Raw genomic sequence first — 24,458 nt, forward strand, 5'->3', positions numbered from 1 at the left:
TCTCTCCCCTATCTCTCTCTCACCTCGTTCCACCCTCCCTCTCTCTTCCATCCCTCTCTCTCTCACTTCGTTACACCCCCGCTCTCGCCCATACCTCTCTCTCTCACCTCGTTACACTCCCCTCTCTCTCCTATCTCTCTCTCTCACCTCGTTACACCCTCCCTCTCTCGCCCATCCCTCTCTCTCTGAATACACTGCTCCTCTCCTCCTCCACGGATACAGAAGTCTCCCCCTCCTAATCAGGGCCACATGACTCCACGGTCTATCCACCCTGGATACAACCTCTCTCTTTCTCCCTTTACCCTACCCTCCTCCCTCATTTCCTTTTCGTTGGCTGCTATCCTGGATACACAGCTCTCGTGTCTCACTCCTCCATCCTTAATACCAGGGCTTTAAGTGGGCCGGGGCCAGCCGGGGCCGGGCCCCGGCAGTCTCCAAAAAGTGGGACTGAGCCGGGGCCCTGCCGGGGCCCCGTCCCACCGCACGCAACATTGGCGGGATGCATTATCCCGTCGCGGCTGCCGCCGCGACGGGAGATGCGCCTGCCATGAAGTCAAGCGATCTGACAGAAGTGGCAGCCAACCACAGCGATGCTGTGCCTGGCTGCCACTTCTGTAAGTCATAGTAACTGCCTCTGGTGACCTCTCGCGCGAGGGGTCACCAGAGGCAGTTACTGTCCCTTTGTTTCCCCAGGTCGCCGAGGCGTCTTTAACCCTCGGCGAACCTGGGGATTCCTTGACATGTTGCGAGGTTTATGAAAGATGGCTTGAAAAGTACACAATTCAAGCCATCTTTTATAAAGCTTTGCCGACGGACAATTTTGTCCGTAGTCAAAGCTTTATAAAAGATGGCTTGAATTGTGTACTTTCAAAGCCATCTTTTATAAAACAACATGTTTTTAAAAAAAATGGCCTGAAAAGTAGGCAAACCGTAAGGTATGCACACACACATATATATGCATCTTATATATCTGTGTGCGTACCTTACTATGGTTTGTGTACTTTGCAAGCCATTTTTTTTAAACATAGAAATATGTATTTGCAAAGTACACAAACCATAGTAAGGTACGCACACAGATATATAACATGCATATATATGTGTGTGCATACCTTACGATTTGCGTACGTTTTAGGCCACGCCCCCACAGGCCACGCCCCCAAATGAGGGCCCCCCCTCGATTTCTTACCCCACTTAAAGCCCTGCTTAATACCAATCTCCCCTCTCTCAATCCTGGATGCTATGTTCCTTTGCACCCCTCGGATCTGATATCTCCCTCTTTTAGTATTCTGGATACAGATCTGCTCGCACCCATTAGTCCCCTCTCAGCACCACTCGGATGTGTCTTTTGATTCTCCACTGCCCTTGATACAGAGTGACCCACCCACCAACCAGGACACAAAACGCCACAGGGCTCCTATCTTTCCATCTGGTATACATGACCCCTCCCCTCTCCCTTTATGCAGGGTATCTCATCCACCATCCAGGACACACCTCTCTGGGCCTCCGCTCTCCCCATTCTGGATCCACGGCTCCTATCTTCCCATCCTGGATACAGTATCCCCCTCTCCCTTGATACAGGGTGTCTCACTCACAATCCAGGACTCAAAACTCCCCAGGCCTCTGCTCTCCCTATCCTGAATGCAGGGCTCCACTCTTCCCATCCTGGATCCAGAGCTGCTATCTTCCCATCCAGGATCCAGGATGCCCCTCTCCCTTGATACAGGGTATCCCACCCACCATCAAAGACTCAAAACTCCCCATGCCTCTGCACTCCCTATCCTGGATCAAGGGCTCCTATATTCCCATCCAGGATACAGGGTCCAACTCGCCCTAGGTACAGGGTGACCCCCCATCACCCAGGACTCCAAACTCCCCATGCCTCTGCACTCCCTATCCTGGATGCAGGGCTCCTATCTTCACACCTGGTATACAGGGTTCCACTCTCCCTAGATGCAGGGTGTCCCCCCACCTCCCAAGACTCCAAACTCCCCAGGCCTCTGCACTCCCTATCCTGGATCCAGGGCTCCTATCTTCCCATCCGGGACTGAGCATCCCCCTCTCCCTTGATGTAGGCCATCTCACCCATCATCCAGGAAACACGCGCCTTCCCAGGACTCTGCTCTCCCTATCCTGGATCCTGAGCTCTGCTCTTCCCATGCTGGATCTAGGGCTCCTATCTTCACATCCGGGATACAGGGTTCCACTCTCCCTAGATACAGGGTGTCCCCCCACCACCCAAGTCTCCAAACTCCCCAGGCCTCTGCACTCCCTATCCTGGATCCAGGGTTCCTATCTTCCCATCCAGGATACAGGGTTCCACTCTTCCCATCCTGGATCCAGGGCTCCTATCTTCGCATCCGGGACTGAGGATCCCCCTCTCCCTTGATGTAGGGCATCTCACTCACCATCCAGAAAACACGCACCTCCCCAGGCCTCTGCCTCCCTATCCTGGATCCTGAGCTCTGCTCTTCCCATGCAGGATCTAGGGCTCCTATATTCTCATCCGGGATTCACTATGTCCCTTTCCCTTGATACATGGTGTCTCACTCACCATCCAGGACTAAAAACTCCCACGGCCTCTGCTCTTACCATCCTGAATTCCGGGACTCCTTTGATCTTATCCGGGATACAGTATTCCCCTCTCCCTTGATACTGGGAGCCTCACCCACCATCCAGGACAAATTAAAAACCTCCCCTGGCCTTCGCTCTCCCCCTCCTGGACCCAGGGCGCATATCTTCCCATCTGGTATACAGGATCCCCTTCTCTGAATCCTGTCCTCGGGGCTCCTCTCTTCCAAGGTGGATACAGGGCTCCACTCGTGCCACCCTGGACGCCGTGCTCCTCTCTCTCCAGCCTGCATTCCCGGGCTCCTGTCGCCATTCTGGATCAAGCCTGCCTTTTTCTCCTCTGGGGTGACGGGGCTCTCCCGGGACACAGAGCCAACCACCTTCTCTCTCCACACTGGATGCAGGACTCTCCCTTCTCTAGCCTGCATTCGCCACGCAGGGCCCCTCCTGCTTCCCGTCTGAACGCACTCCTTTCTGAATGTCGACCATCCCTCGTTTTACACTTGGGGGTCGCTGGTTTGGAGACGACATGTCATAAAAGCGAGGGCCATACGACTAGACACGTCCTACCCTCCTGGCATTTCTAGAGATCAGCACTGGACAGAACTCATTACACACGGACCTACCATGTCACCTCTACGTGTCAGCAATGGACAGGCCCCCCAAGCCCCCTCTCATCCTTTCCAGCCTCCTGTACTTCTTAACCGCCTTGAGTGGGGGCTAGACAGAACACCTCAACGCACCCCTTCTCAGATCCCGGCATGGTTTCTCGAGGCGACAGACCCCCTTGTTCCCCTACTCAGCACGCCATTGCATCCTGGGGTAGGAAATGGAAGTCACCTCTTCTGCCTCCCCCTCTCCCCCCCACAGCCTGCTAGTGTGGCTTTCGGGTGTTGTGGGCGGTGGGATGTATCCTGGGAATGTTTGACATTACAGTAGCGATTTTCTGCTGGAGCACAATGCTTGCACTTGGCTGTGAGGTGCTCATTTGGGAATAGTGATGTTCTCAAGGATTCGCAATTTATACAAGGGTTAGTGACATTTAAGCCTCAAGTAGGTTAGTGGTTTTCAAGCCTGTTTGGTTGTTTCTGTTAAGGGGCTTTTAGGTTTTGCTGTTCAGTTGTTTGTGTTGTGTACCTTGACTATTGTCTTTGGTAGTGTTTCTTGTGCCCGGGTGTGTTCTTGGGCATTTCTGCCACTATGTCAGTGTTTGTTTTTGTGACTTGTAGTTATTGGCAATGGGTTGATGATTTCTGTGCTGGATTGGCAGTTTGTGTGCCTGGTGGGTGGTTTATGCCTAGGTTCGTGGTTTGCATGCCTCGTTTGTGGACCTGTCTCTCCCTGTTGGTGTTTTTTGTTATTACATTCGCAGTTTTTGAGCTGGGATTGTTGTTTCTGAGCCTAGACTTGTGTTTTTTTTCTGTTTTGGATTGGTGTCTTGTGCATTTGGTGTTTGGTTGTGCCTAGGCTGTCTGTTTTATGACATTGATCGGTTGTTTAGTGGCCACCTCACTGACTACTCTTTATTTGGTGGTTTTAGGCTGTATATTATGCTATGGTTTTCATGACAGTTGGCATCTCTGTAGCACTGTTTTCTGAACAAGGTCATGCTTTGCACACGATTTTGCAAGTCAGTTTGCAGTTTTTGGGGCCTGCATAAAATGCAAATGCCTGGCTGGTAGTTTGCAAATTCATTTGTGTTTACTGTGTAGGTGTGTGTGTGTAGGTTTGGCATTTTGCTCCATGGTTAATGATCGTGTGACATGGGTGAGTATTTGCACACAAGTTGGAGGTGTATGTGACTGAATTGGAATTTAGTATGCCTTGCTTGGCATGTGTCATCCTGTGGGGGCGTGATTCGGATTGTGGGTTTTGTTTCTTGTTTGTTCTTAATATTCAGATTGGGGCTGTTTGTTTTGTGCTTGATAGGGCTGTTTCTGCCCGAGGTGGTGATTAGTGAATCCGTTGAGGTTTGTGCCCATGCTCTGGTTTCCCATCTTGTTGGGTGTTTTGCACCTCACTTGGACTAGGGGTTCAGCCCCTCACTTTGGCTGATTGGGCCTGGATTGGTTGTTTGCCCTTTTAACCCCTTAAGTGCCATTGACGAGTATGCTCGTCTAAGCATCTTATCCCGAACAGGGTGTTTTTTGTGCCTCTGTCCTTTGTTTTCCTTTCAATTAACGTTGTTGATCTGGATCGCAGGTCTGCATCCCAGTTGATGCTTTGTATCTGGGAACTTGTTTTTTGTGATTGGGTTTTTGGTTCACAATTGGTTAGTGCTTAGTAATTGAGCTTGTATGTTTTGTTAACCATTTGTGGTTTATGCTTGAGTTACTGGTTGTTGGTTCGAAGGTGGGTTGTTGGTTTGTACTTCGGTTTTGATATGTTTCAGGCATGGTGTTTTGGGGTCTGGCTGGGGGGTTTGTGCTTGGGGCTAGACTAGAGGTGTGAGGGCTTTTTTGTAATGCAATTTGAGTGTGGTGTGTATGTTTGATGCGTTGGTTTGGTGCTCAGTTTGTGGTCTTAATGCTTGAACGAGGTTGAATCGATGCTGCCCTCACTCAGGGCTGTAACTCCTTTTCCACTTTGTTATCCTGTCTTCCTGCCTGCTGCTACACTCCTTATCCATCTTCCCACGTCCCTGCAAACACCCCACCATGTCTTCCTGCCTGCTGCTACACTCCTTATCCATCTCCCCACGACCCTGCAAGCACCCCACCATATCTTCCTGCTGCTGCTACACTCCTTATCTATCTTCCCACGTCCCTGCAAGCACCCCACCATCTCTTCCTGCCTGGTGCTACACTCCTTATCTATCTTCCCACGTCCCTGCAAGCACTACACCATCTCTTCATGCCTGGTGCTACACTCCGTATCCATCTTCCCACGTCCCTCACCATGTCTTCCTGCCTGCTGCTACACTCCTTATCCGTCTTCCCACGTCCCTGCAAGCACCCCACCATCTCTTCCTGCCTGGTGCTACACTCCGTATCCATCTTCCCACGTCCCTCACCATGTCTTCCTGCCTGCTGCTACACTCATTATCCATCTCAACACGTCCCTGCAAGCACCCCACCATGCCTTCCACTGAGGCCGTTGTTTCTTGGGGGAACTAAAAAAGAGGTTTCAGCATTTCACTGCACACACCAGATGGCATTTGGTAACACTTCTGCTTGTGTGTGGTTTTGGACTCATGACAAATCTAATTACTCCTCTCTCGGTTGTTTATGTAATTTTGATTAGAAGAAGCCTTCGTCCTCGACTATATTCATCAACTATCTTTTTTCGCACCACTGTGAATCCTTAAAGGGCACAGCTAAGATGATAAGGGGGCCACAGAGGGTGACTCTGTGTTCAGTGTTCTGGGCAAGCAAAGGGGCGGGCATTTGCTGGCGCAGAGTCTGTCACACGACAGCATGTGAAGAGTGTTAGGCGGGGATGAAATAGTGGGTAGGAAGAAAGCATCGCTGGCACAGTGACACTGAGATCTGCCCTCAGTCACAGAAAATGACACCAGGGCAGGAAGCTCCCAGCTCAATCCCAGGCAGCGGCATAAGATGAGGGAGATCTTCCTTCATTCAAAAAGAGTGACACAGACAGCGACAGTCCTGGAGCTCAGTCGCAAAGATCGACCATGGCTCCCAGACCTGAGTTTCCCACAGCAACGGTGGGATAGGTAGAGAAACACGGATGTAGGGTGTCACTTGCAGTCGTGTCACACTCAGGGAGTGTTATGTGCTGAGCTCCGGTGCAGGTAATGAATGGTCTTTGCTTTTGACATAATGTGAAATGGGCTTGCTAGAAGACATTTGGAAAGTGACCAGATGGCTCTAGGTCACCAGCGATGCCATTTCCCAGTGCTGGACTTCTCCTTCCCTTTCAGTTACATTCTGGGAGTTGTAGCCTAGGTTCATTGGATCTAAATACTAATGTAAAAATAAAGCCCAGGTCTGGAACAGGGTGCTGCAATGACATGGATTCCTCTGGTAACCCATCTAAGGGGGTTTTACAATACCAACTATTGGTTATTTGTTTTGTTTTTCTATGGGCTCGTGCATTCATCTCGAGTTCTTTACTTAGCTTTTTTTGTTTATCTCATCTAATAACTCCAGAGATTAAGCAACTCCCTAGAAGAGTCGAATTCTTCAAAAGTTGTTTTTATTTTTTATTTCCACAGGCTTGTTGGCTCCACGGACCCATTCTATCCCCCCTCCCCACCAGACCCTCAATTGACTCGATACACTTCAGCACTGCTTTCACTATGAACGCTGGTCACAATGTACACACGAGGCCTTCATGAAACATTCACAGCCACTATGGACTCTTGAATGAGCGGCTTAGCTTGAGTGTGTCCAGACAACGTCCCAAAGGCTGCCTTGCTTAATTTGTGCCACCTGAATCTGACCCTTAATGGCTTCCACCAGTGTAAATGCAGGCAACCCTAATGCCCTACACCATCACCAGCCACGCGCCTCACCAATGGGCCATCCAGTTGGCCCCACAATGCAACAGCAATACAGCCATTATTGTGGCAATATAGTCATTGCAAACAGACTAAAGCAAAGACCCCCCACCCCCATAGGAAGTGTTCGACAAGAGCCGGCTGTTCGTTGCCATTATTATCGGAATTATCATTGTCTGGATATGCAATGATTAGGATTGATTTGGCGTCAACCATATATGCCTAGAACCCGTCCCCCGCTTTCGATCTGCAGCAGAAAACCACTAGTGTGCCATTCCTAAGCACAGCGTTTATACACAAATGCAGGCACCTGGGCATATTGATGGTACCTTCAAGGCCATTGAGGAAACATGAGTCTCAAAGCATAATGTCCTCTTGAGGTACCAGCCAATGGGAATGATCTGTCCTCGATCATGATTTTGAGTCTGAATGGCGGGGCCGCAGATCCGCCTCATGAAGCCTGCACCACAGAGCAGCCAGAATACACCTTTGCAATCATGGATTATTCACAGGAATGGCTCGAGGGCAGCTGTGTCCCATCACTGCTCCTCCCATGCTTTGCTATCTAGCTGCTCCAGGGTGGAATATACTTCCCCCACCCAGTTCCATGTGTGCCAGCTTGGCTCAGAGCAAAGTTCCATTAAATCCACCCAGACCTGTCACATAGACAGGCCCTGGACACTAGGTTCAGGTGAGCTTTCTTGAGGGCTTCGAGGTGTCGATCGCCATCTGCGCAATTATTTGGTGTCATGGATATCGTTAAAGCAGTAGGCCAACCAGCTTTACCCAAATCCAGGTCCTAACAAAGTGTCAAATTCACACCATGCTCCTCCCCTTCCGTTTAGACGTAGGCTTATACATTTTATGATGTCTAGCGATTGCCAGGACTAGCGATTTCTACAGACAATCCATGTGGGTCCACCACCCCAAGGTGATGGGGAAAGCCTGGGAAGTTTAAGATCATTCTGCTGCCTTCAGAAAGTCCAGGTTTCTAGCGCCCCCGCCCCCACCCCCTCAAACTGGGCCTGGCTGGTTAATGCCCTCTGTATTCTGTTCAGGGCAGCCTGCGTTTGTGACTTTAACAGGCTGTGTAAGGGTCCACAAGAGTTCGTGGCATATATGTGTGACATACATATGTTATGGGTGCGCAGAGATGACCAGGGTTGCATAGTCAAGCCTGTAGATAATAGTGGCTCTGAGCGGACATTCACTTTGCAGTGACCATCGCTTTGGGATGCTGTGAGTCTGCAATGACCCTGATTTTGATATGCCTCCAGGCTAGGTCTAGTTTGACCATTCATTTCCGGTGATCAAGATCCGAGGATTACCAACACTTTGTTTTGACAATACCTTTAGAGTGCACGAGCCTCGTATAATCCTGAATTTGGTATGATCATGATTCTCGTGGCATGAAAAGAACTCTTAAATGACTGTGGCCTGGGGTAAGAAAACAGCTGTGCTTCGGCGGCGTCTCCGCAGCGATTGTAGCATCGGAATGGCAAGGTCTTTGCTATGAGCATGGCAATAGCATGACCTAGATTGTAAAGTTTCCATGGATTTGATAAGATCATTACTTTCAGGAGGCAAATGCTTTGAAATGACCCCAGGTGTAGTATGTGCGAGCTTTTAAGGCAAGCATACCTTTAGGTTTGGGGATCATGTCTCTGTGATGAATAGAAACATCTCGGCTGACCGTAACGTTAAGGTGTGCAAAGATTTTAGCAGATGCCCAGGTTTCTACAGATGATGTCCTTAATCGTTGTCTAGCAGAGTCACTCACAATGGAGCCTGATAGATGATTTGAACTTCTGCTCCCATAACCCCTAATCTGCATGCACAATCAAGAAGGATCATGGAGGTTTTAGTCCAAAACATCCAGAGACGGATCATGGAAGGTTTAGTCCAAAACATCCAGAGAAGGATCATGGAAGTTTTAGTCCAAATCATGTGGAGGGCCACGTAATGAGTTACCGTGCACGCGGGGCAATGGGTGTTGAGTCAAGGCACTGGCCAGTGATTAAGGGTGCATCAATGCATCTTTATTGTCTGATCTCAAGAAATCTCAATGCTCTGGGATTTTCCTTGAAAGTCTGGTGTGTCTGTTTAGTTATTTCTGGGATTGAATAGAGCTGATGAGTATTGACCAGGATACCCTCCTCTTTCCTGGATCTTGAAGGTGATTTCGATCTCTCTTTCTGCAATATTTTCCGCTTCGTTCGCTTGCCTCTTCTTGGAACTACCTCCATCCTCATTTTTTACCAGGATTGGCTCTGTATAAACTGTCCATTTGCTGCCGGTTCATGAAGCAGCCCCCACTCCTTTCCAGGGATCCTTCCTGAACAGGATTCCCACAGCTCGTCAAATGGGTTTTGTGATGGGGGGTGGGGCTGCAGAGGGAGAAGGGGATCTATTTTTCACATGGTCACATGATCTCAAGTCCTTCTAAACCCGTGCTGGCTGTGCCATCCCACCTGCAGATGTGATAATGCCCCTGGAAACTCATCCAGGGGCTGCACAATATTTCAAACGGGAACGCTGAGGACTGGTTCTAGCCCCCACGCCACAACCATGCAAATGATGGATCCTTGTCATTACTGCGCATCGGAAATACTGAATGTAAAAATTGTCGATTTTGTTTTTCTTTTACGAATACCGGATATGAAAATGCTGAAGATTTTAATGCGAATTTCACACGATTATATATCGGGGGGAGGACCCCTTTGTACTCCCCCCATACCTAATGTATTGTCCTAAACCACCCTCACCATATAATTGCTGCGAAATTCGCATTAAAAACTTTGGCTTTTCCGTATTCGGTATATTCCGATGCGGAGTAATGGGGTGATACCCACATTACTCAGTTCAAGAGTATTTGTTGGTCTATGCTAGGAAATGATAGTATTGTGCATGGCAATTCCAAGGTTCTGGGTACACCCACCTAATCCCAAACGTCCTGGCAATCTCTGGCACTGGAGTGTTCAGGTTCTCCAGACTCTGCACCTTCAACAGTAAAGATGGCGGTCAGAGGAGGGATACACGGCCCAGCATGTGGTCTGCGGCTTCTGGCTTCTGGATTCCTCACGCACTACACAAGGTCCAGTTGTATTAGACCCAAGGAGCAAGAGGCATCCTGGCGATGCTCATCGGCTAAGGAGGAAGAAGGCACGGGCAATGCAATTGTCCCATGTTGAGTGTGAGTCGTTCAACCGGTCCTGCATGTTCTACATGCTAGAGCGTTCCGTTCTAATTAATAAAACAACAAGCGCCTCAGGGAAAAGGTCACAGTGCTTCGTATACTACCCACACCTAGCATAGGATGATGACTGGTGATCTCTGGAATGCCTTTTTTATTATTTATTAATTTTTATTTTGGTATTTACAGTTAAATTAATAACATTTAAAGATGACTAAAACAAAAAAAAAGAAAACAAGACATCTTTCTGTCAAGCATGAGGGTGCCTTTTTCAGATTGTGCCATCCTGGGCATTTTACCTTATTTCTTGCTATCCCCCACCCCTTTTATTGCAATCAACAAAAATTGGCAGAACTCAGAAGCAGGTGAACATTCCATTTGAAGTTCTGCATAAAAGGACATCAGCCAAGCCATGGTCCAGGAAAATACACGGTGTTCAAAGGGGAAGTGGAGGGCATGTCCGGTCCCCACACCACGCCCCAATTATCACCTCGCCATACTGGTCGCCACGTGCCCCTTGCTGTTAACCATGATACATTGGACAGGGTACGATCTGGTTTTTGGAGAGAATGTGTCCAGACAAACTGCAAAATTGATAACAGGAAGTCAAAACATAGTGTTTTCTGCCCCCTATTGTTCTGGGAGGAATGTCTCCAAAACTGCTTATTTGCACAAGTGTGTGCCAACCCTGATGTCTGCAAGACACTTACTTCATATATAGGCCATAAGACTTGCTATTGCGGCCTGCCCTCTGATCTGGCATACATGCTTTCTCCTGCCTTCCCCTATACTCTGCAAAGTGCTTCCTTTGCCAGTCAACCGTTTGGGGGGTCTCAGCCCTCATTAAAGTCCACTCACCACTCTCCCCACCCACCCTGTCTGTAACCTCCTAACTTTGGTCGAAGGAGATTCATGGCGTGGTAATGTCACAGAAACAATGAGAAGACTTGGGGAGCAGCCTTTTCATTTTTTTTCAGTGGAAGCAATGATGTTTCCTTCCAACAGCCCAATAGTGCGAGGACGCATGTATGGCCCTATTGCCAGAACGCAATCATTCAGATGGTAGCCTCACATTTCTCTGACACGGTCCAGAGCGCTCTGAATCTCAGTGCTAGATCCAAGCGCTGGACACAGGACAACGTAGGTTCATCGGGCAGGCCACACTCTGTTAAGAAGGGAGACAATATGGAAACACATCTGTAGGTGACGTCAAAACGTTCAGTGGCACCCCTCCTCGGTGCCCACCTCGGCTCTCCTATTGAGTGACCCCACTTTTAAAGACCCACTGCAAGAAGCACCCCCCTGGTTTATCTGAGATGGCCCTCATCCACTCGATTTCTCCTCGTTGCAATCACAAGGCTCATGAATTAAACAGTGGCCGGCGCTTGCCCAGAAACAAGACTTTTCCTTTTGTTTAAATTAGCATCTCTTATCACTTTGAAGCAGCCTTCAGCTGTGGTGTGTGCTCCATGGCCAGTGTAGCATCACGTGACATCTAATGACAAACAGTGAGAGCTTCTTTCACTTTAAGAGGTGGTCCCGAAACTTCTAATCTGATTCTGTTGGCGTCACTGGTGTTGTTTTGACACCTAATGGCACACATGAGAGATCCTTTCACTTTTTTGAGGTGGCACCTGTACTTCCAGTCTGATACTGTTGGGGATCACCAGTGTTGTGTTGACATGTAATGGCATACATGAGAGCTCCTTTCACTTTATGGAGTGGCCCCTGGACTTCTTGTCTGATTCAGTTGGGGTCACTGGTGTTGCGCTGACACATAATGGCATACATGAGAGATCCTTTCACTTTTTGAGGTGGCCCCAGGACTTCTAATCTGATTCTGAGGGTGTGTGGGGGGGGGGGGGGGTCACTGGTGTTGTGTTGAGACGTAATGACACACATGAGAGATCCTTTCACTTTTTTGAGGTGGCACCTGTACTTCCAGTCTGATACTGTTGGGGATCACCAGTGTTGTGTTGACATGTAATGGCATACATGAGAGCTCCTTTCACTTTATGGAGTGGCCCCTGGACTTCTTGTCTGATTCAGTTGGGGTCACTGGTGTTGCGCTGACACATAATGATGTACATGAGAGATCCTTTCACTTTTTGAGGTGGCCCTAGGACTTCTAATCTGATTCTGGGGTGGGGGGGTCCACTGGTGTTGTGTTGACACGTAATGACACACATGAGAGATCCTTTCACTTTTTTGAGGTGGCACCTGTACTTCCAGTCTCATACTGTTGGGGATCACCAGTGTTGTGTTGACATGTAATGGCATACATGAGAGCTCCTTTCACTTTATGGAGTGGCCCCTGGACTTCTTGTCTGATTCAGTTGGGCGTCACTGGTGTTGCGCTGACACGTAATGACGTACATGAGAGATCCTTTCACTTTTTGAGGTGGCCCTAGGACTTCTAATCTGATTCTGGGGTGGGGGGGGGGGTCACTGGTGTTGTGTTGACACGTAATGACACACATGAGAGATCCTTTCACTTTTTTGAGGTGGCACCTGTACTTCCAGTCTGATACTGTTAGGGATCACCAGTGTTGTGTTGACATGTAATGGCATACATGAGAGCTCCTTTCACTTTATGGAGTGGCCCCTGGACTTCTTGTCTGATTCAGTTGGGGGTCACTGGTGTTGTGCTGACACGTAATGACATACATGAGAGAACCTTTCACTTTTTGAGGTGGCCCCAGGACCTCTAATCTGATTCTGGAGGGGGTCACTAGTGTTGTGTTGACACGTAATGATATACAGTGAAAGCTCCTTCTCCCATTGAGGAGGCCCCTGTACTTCCAGTCTGATTCTGCTGGGGGTCACCAGTGTTTTGTTGACATGTAATGACATACATGGGAGCTCCTTTCACTTTATGAAGTGGCCTCTAGGCTTCTTGTATGATTCTGTTAGGGGCCACTGGTGTTTTGCCTTGACACAATAATGCAATATAACCCTCACATGGGGGGCATTACCCCACTGGTAATGCCCCCACCGAGGGTTCTATTACTATTAGTACCCCGGAACGTTGTACTGGGGTTCTAATAGTATTTTTACTCGAGTTCAGAAATAGTGTGTCAACGGTTTCTCAAATCGAGCAAAAAATATGGCCACCTTGGATAAGGGGAAAAGGTACTACATGTACTCCATTCTCCCTTTTCATGGTGTCCATAAAAAAGAGAAAAATGAAAACAAAGAAAATGGCAGCCATGGAACAGGGTGACGGGACTGCACATAGACCCTTTTCATGGCGGCCGGACAAAGAAAGGGAATTCAATCCAAGGGATGCAACGCTCCGAAGTGCAGCAGGTAAGTCTTTGTCAGCCGGGTAATGGCCCAACAAAGGCCAATCAGATCAATTGATACAATCTGATTGGCACTTGCCGGGTACAAATGACGTACATTGAGAGCTCATTTTCACTTTGAAGGGGCCCTGGACCTCTAGTGTGATTATGGTGGGGTTCACTGGTGTTGAGTTGACACAAAATGACATACAGTGAGAGCCTTCGCCAGATCTATGGACTCCTCATATGGTCTCTGTGCTCTACCCTATCTCCTCCTCTCCCATTAATGGTGACACTCGCTGTGAAGTTCTCATGGCTTCCCTCAACTCCTCTAAAGTCACCATTAATGTCTACCTAAATGGCACTGTCATGCTCCAAGGCCTTTAGGCAAATCTCCTCCTCTTTGATAAGTACTTCCCTCGCCTCATCAATTTCCTCTCAACACCTGCTGTCTCCTCCTCTCCCCCCTTGGCTACCGTGCCCTCTCTCTCTCTCCTCCTTCTCCTCCTCTGCCCCTCCTAGGGCTCTTTCTCCTCCGCAGGGCGTACCTCTGATCTGTACCCCTCCCCGGAAGGTCTTCAAGGCTGGCAACCTTCTTCATATTGCCACTCTCAACTCTCGCTCTGCTGTCAAACACTCCTCTGACACCTGACACCTCCTTGAAGAAGTAGACCTTGATGTCCTTGGTCTTACTGAGACATGGTTCACGGCCAGCTCTGTCACAAGCTTTGACACTCTCCTCCCTGATGGCTCTCAGCACCCAGATCCTCCCGGTCCGGTGGAGGGGGGGTAGCCCTGATCTTTCCTGAGTGGATTCCTGCCTCTATCATTCCCATTCAGATGTACTCCTCTTTTGAGTGCCTTGTCTGTAGGCTTTCTCTCTTACCTACCCGTTCTCTTACTGTGGTTACCATCTACCGGCCTCCTCGTCAAATCACCTAAATTCTCTCTGAGTGGGCAGACCTCTGCTCCTCCCTCCTGGCCTCTAACACTCAACATCTCCTCCTCGGTGACCTCAATATACATTTAGACTCTCCTTGCTCCTCCTCTGTACTCTTCTGTGACCTCTGTGACTCCCTCTCACTGCCCATCCTCCCCTCTGGCCCGACTCACTCTGCAGGGCACACACTCAATGTCTTGATCTCCTCTGACCTCCCCCTCTCCATCCCTCTGACCACTCCTCTCTCCTGGAGCGATCAATCCCTCCTCTCCTCTCATCTCTCCCTCTCCTCCCCCAAGCCACGCCTACCCCAACACTGCCACCTACCTTCTCGGACATCCGGCCCATGGAGCGTGTGTCAGTTGAGGCTTTTGCCGCCACTTTCTCTCCCCCCATCCACCTATGGCTGTCTCACATCTTGACACAGCCCTGTCTCTGTTCTACTGTTCAATTTCTGATATGCTTGATGCTCTTGCCCCTGACATGAGGATCTGTTTGAAGTCCAAAGCCAAGTGCAATTCCTGGTATGACTCTGACCTAGCTACACTTAAAGATTAGTGTAGGGTGGCTGAGAGGAAATGGAGGACTTCCTGTTCATCCTCTGACAAACTGGCCTGTCGGCTGCTACACAGGCAATACCGACTCTCTGTCCTCACCAGGAAGAGAGTCCACATTCAGGCATCTAACAACTCGGCCAAACTCTTTAAAATCTTCAAGGAGCTGGCTACCCTGCCCCAGTCTCTACCCCTCCGGTTTCCTCCCATGCTCTTTGCAATGCCCTTGCCTCTCACTTCATTTAAAAATCCCAGGACATCCTGTCCACCCTCTCCACCCATCTCCCTATTCTCCCCTCTCCATCTGCGCTTGCTGACCCTCCATTAGCCACCCCCCCACCATCCTTCTTGTCCTTTCCTCTTTTCTCCCCTGACATGGTCGCTAGACAAGTCCGATCTATGAAAGCCTCGTCAAAACAGGTTCATCCCTGTTCCTCTAAAACCATCAAGGACCACATTGACACCTTCGCTCCGGACCTTGCTGATTTTTGCAACCACTCCTTTGCCTAGGGATCCTTTCCCTCCCCTCTGAAGCACTCCTTTATGCACCCTCTTCTCAAGAAACCCACCGCTGATCCTTCTTGTCTAGCTAACTATCACCCAATTTCCATTACTCTCTTTCTGGGTAACTCCTGGAAAAATAGGCCATCTCTCTGCTTACCTTCATTCCAATTCTGTTGGCTGTCTCCACGACCACCAGTCTCACTTCAGAGCTGCCAGAAGCATGGAAACTGCTTTCCTGAACATCCGTGAAGATCTTCTCTCCAACCTTGACTCTAAAATTCCCTCTGTCCTCATCCTCCTCAATCTCTCTTCTGCCTTCGACACGGTCAACCATACCATCCTGCTCAACTGTCTCTGTGAAAACCTGGGTATCACTGATCGGGCTCTGGCCTGGCTGACCTCTTTCCTTTCAGATCGGCCCTCCCAGGTCCAACATGGGTCCTTCCTTTCATCTATCTTCCTCTCTACCTGTGGTGTTCCCCAGGGTCTAACCTCTCACCCTGGCTTTTCAACCAATACCTGACAACTCTCGCCCACTGTATTGCCACTTTCTGCTCAAATATCCAGTGCTACGCTGACAACACTCAACTCATTTTCAGGCTCCCCTCTGCCACCTCCTCTCCCTCTCTCATCTCTGATTGCCTAACTGCCATTCAAGATTAGTGTGCCGTCAATGATCTTTGTCTGAATGCCAGCAAGACGGAGATCCTCCACATCGGCACACCTTCACCATCCTTTCCCCTCACTATCTGGCCAGCCTCCCTTGGCCCTCCTCCTACCCCCACCTGTGAGACTAAGAACATCGGGGTCATCTTTGACTCCACCCTTTCCTTCTCCGCCCACGTCTCTGAGGTCTCTAAAAAATAAAATTTCCTACTGCACCTCCTCAGAGGTACTCTGCCTTTCCTCTCCTTCCCCCAGAAGCTCATGGTATCCCAAGCTCTGTTTCTCTCTAGCTTGGACTATTGTAACAGCCTCTTTCTAAATCTACCTGCCTCTACTCTCCATCCTCTGCAAATAATCCAGAACTGGACTGCGAGACTTGTCCTTGGCCTCAAGCCCTGGGATCGTATCTCTCCAGCTCCGAAATCTCTCCATTGGATGCAAGGATTGAATTCAAAACTGTCTGCATTGTCCATAAGGCTTTCTGGGGCTTGGGTCCAAAATACCTTCAGCTATCCCTCCGCAAATACCTCCCCTCTCGAGCTCTTCGCTCCTCTACCTCCAACTCCCTCAGGGTCAGTCATTTTTCAAAGAAACAAGCTGGGGGTAGATCTCTGTCTTCTGCTGGAGCCTCCCTCTGGAACAGCTTCCCTGCCACTCTAAAACTTGAGAAGAACCATCTCCGGTTCTGGAAGCACCTCAATACCTTCCTCTTTTCTTCTGCCTTCGCTCCCCTCTTCCCTGCTGATCTGTTCTCTCTTGCACCAGGCCACCCTCTGTCCTCCGGGGCCAGGTACCTGCTCCACCTGCCACCCTCCCGCACTGCCTCCGGGCCACCCCTTGCAATGGGGTCTGTATGTGTACCCATACAGACCCCCCTTTTTCTTCTTGCACTTATCAGACCTACCCTGTCTGCTGCCTTAAATCTAGCACTTGCAAATTGCTGGCTGCACTACCACTGTTTGTTGCCTTTATTATTTATTTATTGTTATTTATGTTTCTCCTATGCTTCGCACTTTCCACTTCGCCCCCTTGCAAGCACTTTTCCCCTCCCCCTCTCCCATGCACTTGCACGTTCTCAATGTCACTGGGCCTAGTAAGATCGCTGTTTTGTTCCCACCTGTTCCCCTCCGTTGCCTTGTTGCGCTCTGAAACACTCGTATACAAGCACGATAGAAATAATATATCAATATCAATATCAGCTTCTTCCCACTTTGAAGAGACCCCTGTACTTCCAGTCTGATTCTGGTGGGTGTCACCAGTGTTGAGTTGACAAGTAATGGCGTGAAGTAAGAGTTCCTTTTAGTTTATGAGGAGGCCCCTGGATCTCTTATCTGATTCTGGTGGGGGTCACTTGTGTTGCATTGGCACTTAATGACATACATGAGTGTTCCTTTCACTTTGTGAGGCGACCCCTGGACTTCAAGTCTGATTCTGTGTGGGTCCCCAGTGTTGGTTGAAGAGGTGCTCCTAGGATCTCACAATCTTGGGAGCAGTTAGTCATGTGTGTTTGTATCTCCCAGGCTCTCCTGTAATAGAGTCAACCCTTGTCTGATGTTGTTCAGGATGGATTGTGCTACTCAAGATACAGAATATTTGAGACAAGCCAGATCTGAGACACACAAGCAATCAGTCATACTAAATATATAATCAAAATTTGTTTTTATTATTAAATGTTCTAGTTGTTCCCAACATCACTCACATGTCAGGGGTTATTTCTGAGTTTATTAACTAAATGCAGACTTCAAAAGCATATACAAAATGAACAGGTCTTAGAACAAGAGTAATATTTTTGGACAATTATCCAATGTTAGGATTAAAAATCCTTGCCTGACACACCATAGCCATAGTCCCCTGTAACCCTTGGGTTAAACACCAAGCACACTCTTCTCCCAGTGGGTAGGCCTCCCCCTACCCTGAATCCTCGTTGTTGACCTAGGCACAGGGTGTTGGCTGGCATCAAGTTTTCCATGCAAAATGAAAACGTATCTCCACTCCGAGCTTTTGCCTGGAGCCCAGGGACGCAGCGTCTCAGTGATCGGAGCTGGGTGTTGAAGCATAGTGCCCGTGTTCTAATCAAAAGTCCAGACTAGCATGTCAGAGCAAACAGCACAGTTCATGTGGGTCCTGGTGTAGAGCAGATGCCATGTTATCCTGAACTAACTGTATCAGTCTGGAAGAGCCCCCATGTAGGTGATCTCTTTTGTTGATACCCATTTGACATGGCAATGCGAACATACCAAAAACCAGTAGGGGGAAGGAGAGACATATTTTCCCCCCATTAAGCTGATACAGAGACTAGGCACTGCAATCTGGAGGACTTGAAGCCTTGCCACTCTCTTCAATTGCTATGTGTGCATGGTTGCTTTCTAAGATGGCAGTAGTACAGCATTATGCCAATAATATGGGCATCCCCACCTGCCCGTGACTCCAAGCTGTAAAATACTCAGTAAGGAGAACCACTGTTCTTCTACCAAGCTCAGCATGTTCCTCTTGCCTCCTGCCTCACCGGTATGAGTCACACATTTAGCGGAGCATTCAACCAGTAAGGCCCATGGTTGGTTACGGACATGGCAACTTCCTTCTCCTTCCATGCTCAGGCTTTTCAACTTGCCTCCGGCCTTACAGTGGTTGTCATACATTACCGGGGCATTCAGCTAGTGAAGGCCAGAGGCTAGGGTACAAACATGGCGACTTCCTTTCCCTTCCTCACAGGGTTGACCCATTGCCAGAGAGACATTGGCCAGGGCTCTGTTCCTACTCATCACACATAATCTAGTTCAGGGGTCTGCAGCGCTCCATGTTATCGACTATGACTCCCATGATCCCTCACAATTTGCTATGCTTACAACTACTGATGGGATTTGTAGTCCAAAACATCTGGAGAACCAAAGGTTGCAGACCTCTGTTCTAGTGACAATGCTGGATGAAGACCTTCAGCAATGGTTACACAATCCCTAACTGTGCAGGAATTTTCGTATACACAGGATCTATTGAAGCTCCATTAGGGTGCCTTGTTTGCTAAACACGCGATCTGGCTTCCAGATCCATCGTCAGCCACAGAACTGTGCATTCTGGACCGGTCTGCGTGGTTGCTAGGGAAGGTGGGGTCAGGACTGTGGTTGCATGTGGTGGCACTGGGAGTCAGCAACATATGCTCCATCACAACTCTTCCAGCACCCCACCTCGCCCCAATGAAATACACACATATTTCGGAGACAGGGATATGAAAGGGGCTGAATCCAAATAATTCCTGATCATGAGATAGTTGCGTTCTCCCAACTCTAGTCTCCTCTCTCCACTGTCTTCTGGGTGTCTGCCAAACACTCATTTCCTGCCATGGCTCATGACAACAGCATAAGTATATTGGATCTGTGGCTTTGAACTTTCCTACAAATGATTATCATTCTGCAAGTGCAAAGCCTTGGCTTCAAGCCCTGGGACTGTATTTTATGCCAAATTGACAGTGTTTCTTACCGAGAACTCCTTGGCGTGTTTGATATATTAACAATAAAATAAAAAAAGTCACGATTTCTGTTTCAAAAGAGGCACGCGACAAACATCTGGCAACAGAGACAGGCGGGCTTCCGATACGCTCGTGTCATCTTGCCAGACATGCACGCGATACTTTGACGCAAGTGCTGCAAAGCGCGCCTGCGGCCTATCGAGAACAGCTCTGCGGAGAGAGCGCAGGGCGATTCAGCACGTGCGGATTGATGCATGTGTGTAAACGCACATACACATAACGAGTGTAGAGTTCTGTGCGAAAGAGTAGCAGCAGCGTTCTCAGCCATTGCAGACTAGCCTGAGCCTGAATGATTCAGGGAATAATCCCTATTATTTATAATGTAGTAGTTTATAACCTAGAGTAATGGTCTCGCAGTATGTCCGTGATACCCGTGCTGATGGACTATCTAAAGTCTGTGGGCCGGGCTTATATCATTTACTTAAAAAAAAAAAAAAAAAAAAAAACAATCGGCCTCCGACCTTTGTCTGTTAACTGTACCCTGATTGGGGTATTGAAAAACCTGAAGCCCTTTAATGCAGTCCTGCTGGCTTATAGTCATGCATTTAACAAGAAGTCTTAGCCCTTATTTTTTTACTCGTATTAATTGTTTATGTACCACTGCTGCCTGCTTTGATGGGGTCTTACCCCCATACACACCCCAGTTGGACTTCCACCTCTTTCAGTCCTTGTGTTTTAAATTAATTCTTCAATTTTTGAACATGATTAGCAGTTTTGTCATACAAGCACGTAAACATACGTCGTATTATGTCATGCTATGCACGGTCATTTCTTACTTACATCCTATTTGCAATGTAGTGTCGCTTTGTACAATGCTGGTAAGGGCTGTGAATCAGCGGAAGGTGACATGTGGCAGTCCTACAAATACTCAGCTACTTCAATAATACTGATTAGGCGAACCATTTCAGGAAAAGGATCCCAGCACTCAATGTCGGCATTCACAAGCAGACTGCTCTTGAACCTTCAATTCCCCCGCTGCCCTCTATTAACAGGAAAGGGTAACTGCGGCCCAGGCTGAGAGGGTAAGGAAAGGCTGGATTATGCAGTTTGCCTCCCAGAAGGGGCCACCCTGAGGTCTAGAGGAATAATGCTTTCCACGGATTTACGTCATCACTGCACTGCAATAATGTAGGTAGACTTTCAAAAAGTCGACTTTCATTACGGCGCAGCGCAGTGATCACGTACATCACTTTGGCCCGCAGCTGCAACCCGCCTCCCTCTCCCCTCCCTACTTACCTTTCGGCAGCACACTTCTGTGTGTGCAGCCGACTCATCCCTGTCCCTGCTGCGTCAGTTCCTCCCACTTACGTGAGCTGAAGCTTGCGCCACAGAGTCGTTTTATTTTTATTTTTTTTAACTTTTTTTAAATTAACTTACTTCTTCCCACTCTAAATCTAATGTGCGCGGGGGACACCCATGCAACCCCCAACTCCCATTACAGTGTCCAAGGGATGTGGGGGACATCCCTGCTTCGCTTTTTTGCTGTAATGGGAGTCTGAATTTTTGAAAATGCTGAATGTGCTGTAAATACGCATTCATCATTTTCTAGTCAGTATTTTGGACCGATACCCATTCCACACCACCTTTACAATTCCCACAAAGCCCCTAGCATGCAGAACTTTCAGGCAGGCTGGTCAGGGCCTTACTCCCAGAAAAGGCACAGATGAAAACCCACCCTGATTTAGGAATGCTGTAGTTCCTTCCAGCTTTTTGGATCTGCAGAAGACGGCCATTCTTGGCCTAACGAATAATAAGACGAGTGTGGGCTCTCCTGTTGTGACAAATCAACTACCGGGGCACTAGTGGTCCAGGGATGAATATTGGTTTCTAAACCATCAATCGATCCCACACCTCTAGTACACCAGAAGGGATCTGAACAGATTGGAAAACAAGTGAATTATAAGACCTCCTTGTCTAATTTTGGTAATGTGGACGGAACAACAGGCTTATCTCCACAAGGTCATGGATCGTTGGTTAGTTTCAACCCAGCGAAAATACATTTATTACCCATTGATAAAAAAGGACTATCCAGTCAAGGTTGTATTAGAAAGTTCTACTTTATTATTACTACAACAGAAAGCTCTAGCACACAACAAAATACAACCCACCCTGTAAAGGAACACAGAGGACAGACAGTTTTACGAAGGAAAGGGATGCACTCTGGATACAGACAGGAGAGTAGTTGGTAAAGTAATCAGTCTTACTGTTCAAGGTTATTCGGTTCCAGCACCAAAGGAGCAAAGGATTGTAACTTTCTCTAGGGGCCTTTGGAGAAGTATCGGGGGGCGGGGGGCAGAACCACAATGTACCTGGTGCAGAAGATGTTCTTGGTGCTCGACAGCATCGAGGCGGTTCCAGGGCGCTTTGCAGCCTTTGAGACAGAGTCAGTGGCAGGAGACAGCTGCGGGTACCAGGCAGCAGGCAGTTCAGCAAGCGAGGCTGGACGGATGTCTGAAGGCTGTCCGGTGGCTCAGGGCCAAGAATTGTTTTCTCTGTGCTGGTTGGTGGATCTGGAATGCTGGTCGAAGCGACTCGGATGGCTCTTGCGAATGCGGCATGACAACAGTCAGTGGTGCCTCTGGATGCAGTTCGCAGACTTGACTGTCTCAAAAATGTCCTTAAAAGATGGACGCTGGATGTTGCCTGTTTGGCACTCCTCCGAGCTTATTCGCAGGGCTTGTGTCCTTTCAAAGGCGGACGGCCAAATCTCAGGAGAGCGATTGCAGGCAACTGCCTTGTCCTTTGTCCAGAGACTTTCCGGCACGTCCTACCTAGGAATCTTTATGGCAGTACCTAGTAGGTCACACTGTGTGCTGCCTGGATACCTGTTCTGGTGCTTCTTGTTGGGTCTGCAGAGTCCAGTATCTGCCTCTATTCCCTGGCAGATGTTTAGGGGAGGGATCTTCCCTCTGGGATCTCCTGTCCTTCCTTCACTGGCGGAAGATTTAAGATTTAAGATTTAAAGTAGACTGTACCTTCAGCTCGGGTCCAAATGAGGCCTTCTTCTTACTCCATTCAAAGTCTTCAGATGATCTGCTAAGTGAGGGGTTCAGCCCTCTTTTAAAGCCAAATGGGCCCTAGTGATTGGTGCAGGCTAAGCCTACCTTAATTAACCAATCCTGGGTCCCCACCAACAATCTTCTGTTATGCGTGAGGTCAGGACCAGAGTGCTTTACAATAGGACAGATAAGGGGTGACAACATATACCTAAGTTCACCCATCCCCCTGTCTGTTGTAGATCTAAGTGTCTCTCCGGTTAACTGAGCCCTCTGTGTCTCTTGATTAAAGTGCATGTCTCAAAGGGGTCTGCTCTGCAAAGACACCTATGGAAACTGCTGGAACTAGACAGGCCATTCACTGCCTTTAACACAGAGAGGTGGGAACTAGCTTCAAGTTGACACATTGAATAACAAAGTGTTGTTAGGCCCGCCTTCCTGTTGTCTTATTCGGCAACCAAGCCCCTTCAGGCTTGCCTTAATTATCCCATTTGTATGCACTGCCACCAGCCAAATTTAGAAAAAAAGGAATGCAGATCCATGGAGCCTTTGATATTTAAACCAGGCTGCTTGTGGTTGGAGGAAAGTGTGCCTTCCCCCTTCTTGGAATGCTTTGATGTACCCCGGCTGTCACATTCAGCTGAATATGACAGGGAAAGACGGTGCCTGTAGGCTTTGTCTTCCCAGAGTACATTTGACTATGCGTTTTGTGTGGGAAGCAGATGAAATGTGCGTGTTATGGCCTCACACATTTCTTGGAGATTGGTCTCCAATCATTCATTTTCATTATTAAAAAATAAAAAAAATCCCAGGTGAGCGCACTCTCCCTGTGTGGATGGTCGAATTCCTCACACCTGCTCTATTGGGCATCACTTGCATGCACCTAAGCAGTACAGGGAGGTCTCAAAGTGTGTGCATAGAAGGCAGACTGCCTCTGTATACAAATGCACAACTGCCCTCCTAGAATGTGGTCCTTAATGTGAACGTGACTGCCACCTTTGATTGAGCGAGACTGGCATGCGTTATTTTAAATGTATTCTCCCATACTACATTCCAGTGGCTTATTTAACAGTTCGCTACATACAAGGGTGACACTCGTTCCCTCGTATCCAGCCGAGGCCAGTATGGTACGACTCGTAGTGGAGGAGATCCTCTACCAAGCTCTCCTTTTGTCTCCCTAGCACTCACTCTGCACACAGCCAATTCTGTGCTCTGATAACTTCATCAGGGGCTTCACTTTACTCAATGTCCCCCCATCTATCGGCAGGAAGGAGTCCATAGTGATCTGCTGGTTAGTAGCCCCCACAACTCACAGCAACTCATGAGCACATCCCAAGGCCGTCACACATCCAGAACATGAATTAACATAATTATCACTACCACACTAGTAACTGCCTCCATCAACATTCTGCTGACCAATAACGGAAGCTCCTGTTGCTTTTTGGAGAACCGGGTCCAGCACAAGGTCACCCCTGTAAGTGCAATACTAGGCACGCCAGTAGACATTGCAGAATTACTGTTAAGAATATCCCGTTAAGAGAATTGTAGAGATTGAAATGGAAGCACAGACTCATAGGTGTGTTGTCATATGTGATTTATATAGTATAATTTGTGTCTACATCCAACTAAATCTAGGCAGACCAATTTGATATAGAAAGGAAATAATTCTGGAACTAGTGTAGTGATTAATAATCAAGATGCCTGATAAGCAATAGCAACTCACTGTTAGGTAAAGCACCAAGAAGAAAACATACACAGAATCTAGAAT

The 24,458-nt window shown here is 48.4% G+C and overlaps 1 protein-coding gene across 6 annotated transcripts in view; it reads left to right on the top strand.

Annotated features, from left to right (window-relative positions):
• Nucleotides 1-24,458, top strand: part of LINGO1 (leucine rich repeat and Ig domain containing 1) — a 6,683,609-nt gene that overhangs the window by 6,299,499 nt on the left and 359,652 nt on the right. The gene's annotated exons all lie outside the window — the stretch shown is intronic.

Source organism: Ambystoma mexicanum, chromosome 11, assembly GCF_040938575.1.
Source record: "Ambystoma mexicanum isolate Mex_15411 chromosome 11, UKY_AmexF1_1, whole genome shotgun sequence".
NCBI lineage: Eukaryota > Metazoa > Chordata > Amphibia > Caudata > Ambystomatidae > Ambystoma > Ambystoma mexicanum.